At 42.8% G+C, this 2,760-nt stretch overlaps 1 pseudogene; it reads right to left on the bottom strand.

The window, feature by feature from the left end:
• Window positions 1–324: 324 nt before the first annotated feature.
• Window positions 325–2,760, bottom strand: part of LOC102891203 — a 4,600-nt pseudogene continuing 2,164 nt past the window's right edge.

The raw sequence follows: 2,760 nt of genomic DNA, 5'->3' as shown, positions 1-2,760 counted from the left end.
CATCTCATCACTGTCATTGCCATTTTGTTAAATGGAGACCCCTAGGCACTAATCACACAGGCAACTGCATGTATCACAAAAATGCACCACAACTTTTCTGTCAAAATACATCTCTCTTCTCTCTGGCTACATTAGCAATTCTCCAGTTAGCTCCATACCTTAAAGACTACAGCAACATGCAAAATAATTGCATTTTGTTTTGTTTTTTAAAAAAGAGTTAAGAAAGGTCTCCAGGAGATGGTGAGTTTTATTTTGTCTTGTCTGATTTGCTCTCGAATGTTCCAGGGTAGAGAGAAAGTCAGAGCAAGCAAAGAATGTAGAGGTTTATTCCATATAATCTCCCTCATTTTCATCTTTACCATCATCAGAGAGAGCAGTATAGTTGCTTGCAGAACCGAACTTGGAGGCTGGATTTCCTTCAGATTTCTTGGGCTCAGGTGCAGATTGGGAATCTTGATCCTTTTGCCATCTTTCCTGTCTGACTCCTTCCAGTCTTTGTTCCCTCCATCTCCTGGACCATGGCTGGAGTTCCCACTTTGGCCTTTTAGGATACTCACCCCCTTCACTTTATTTTCCTCTTTCCTTGCTGGTCTTTCCTCTAATGGTTGAGCCGGTACTCCCCTCCGCCATCACTTGTAGGGGATTGCTGCTCTGTGTCTGAGCTCTGACAAGGAGCTGGAGGGTTAGAACTTGGCTTCACCCAAGCATTCTTTTCATGGAGGGGCCGGCATTACCTTTAGAGTCTGTTCAGTTTTGGGAGCTTAGAAATTGGAGAGTGATGGTCTCTTTACTGAGTGTTTCATTTTCCAGAGACTTCTCACTCTCTCTCCTTCATGCTTTTCTGCCAGATGTGGCTGAGGTCTCAGTCTGCAATGACTCAGTTCCTGTCCTTGACCATTACATTCCTGAATTTCTTCACTTTGCCACCTTGGGTGTCTCTCCCGAGGCTGTCGTTCTAGTTTTGGCTCATCCAGCTGAGGCTGCAGTTTCTCCTGTTTTTTCTATAGCTATTTCTCTACTTCCTGTTCTTTAGCGGCCTTTCTAGAGGCTGCTTGACTGGACTGAGAGGTGCTAGCAGAGGAATCATTTTCCTTTGCCTCTTTACAGCCTTCCTTTGGCACGTCCAACTGAGAGGTGCTAGCAGAGGAATCATTTTCCTTTGGGGTACCCCGAGGCTTTAGAGTCATTTTGGGTTTGGGGAGGAACCTCTACCATCATGCCCATAATCATACTGAGAATAATCATCTCTGGAGCTCCATGACCTATCATTGTGTGTGTCATATCTATCTTCTTAGTGGTCTTTGAGTCCTCTGTAGTCATCATCCCTATAGTACCCATTACCAAATACTCTCCGCCAGCTGCCTATCCTGGAACCATATCATAGTCTCTGCTGCCTCTGTCATCATAGCGATCCCAACGTGGGCCATCATGATAACCGTCCTGATACCCATCACAGTCTGAACCATAACAATCTAGATACTTGCCTCTAAAACTATCACACCTTTTCTAGAGGGGTAGTTACCAAAGCCGTCTGTGGCAGGACAGACCGCCATTCTGTATCTGTTTTATCAGAATCCTGATTTCTATCTTGGCCAAAAGATTATCCTGTGCTTGATCAGCAATATCCACTGGAATTCTTCTGTTACCTAGAGACTCCTCATTGAGGCTCAGAGTATTGAACAAGGAGTTGGATCCTCAAATTCAGTGAAACCAAAACCTTTCAACCTCTCTGGATTGCTAGGTTCACATGGTAAACCATGATTTTCCCACATATTTTCCCACTGCACTGATATTTGCTCCTCTAAAGAATTCCTTAATGGAGCCTCCTGTCACATCACAGAGCAAGCTCCCTGGAAAAGCAGTGTAGGGTGGTGATTTGGGAAGGCAGCTCCTGTCAATATTCAGTTCCTGAGCATCCCATGGAGCAGTGGCAGGATGCAACGGTTAAGTGCAGGTGCCCTACGCACATGTCATCGTTTCTGTGACAAGTGGTTGAAACATCTCCTTCTAGGTCGTCTGTCCCATCAGCCCAGCTGACTGGTTTGGGGATATAGATGCTTCCTCTACCAGTCCCTCCATCCTCAGCCAGAAATGTCTATTAGGGAGATAGTCTTCCCCTTCTTATTTTACTGAGGCTACCATGTTGGGAGAAGGAGAGAAAATCCAAAGGCATTAATCTTTCTTAAAAGTATATATAACTCACATTTATTTCAGTGTTTAACATTAAAAGTGTTTGGGGTCTTTATTTAGAAGCTTGGTGATATTATTATAACCAGAAACATAGCATAGATACTTATTTCTTGTTTATAGTAATTAACCTATGGTAAAATTGGTTTTGTTTTATGTTGTTTTACTTAACTTGCTGTTTCCAAGAACGATGATGTATGTCTTACTATACATATATACCTATGATAAAGTTTAATTTATAGATTGGGCACAGTAAGAGATTAACAATGATAGCTAACAGTAAAATAGAACAATCGTTACAATGTACTACAATAAAAGTTATGGGAATGTAGTGCCTCTCTCTCTCTCACAATTTCTTATTATACTGTACTCACCTTTTCACTTAAAGGGAGCTCTTTACAGCTTCCCTTTGGCATGTCCGAGTTGCCAGCATCACTACTCTTGCACTTTGGAGCCATCGTTAAGTAAAGTAAAGGTTTGTTGAACACAAGCACTGTGATGCTGTGACAGCGGGTCTGATAACCTAGACTGCTACACAGTGACTGACTAATGGGTGGGTAGTGTGGACAGTAT

Source organism: Pteropus alecto, unplaced genomic scaffold (genome assembly GCF_000325575.1).
Source record: "Pteropus alecto unplaced genomic scaffold, ASM32557v1 scaffold81, whole genome shotgun sequence".
Classification (NCBI taxonomy): Eukaryota; Metazoa; Chordata; class Mammalia; order Chiroptera; family Pteropodidae; genus Pteropus; species Pteropus alecto.
This window is presented reverse-complemented; position numbering and strand designations above follow the sequence as displayed.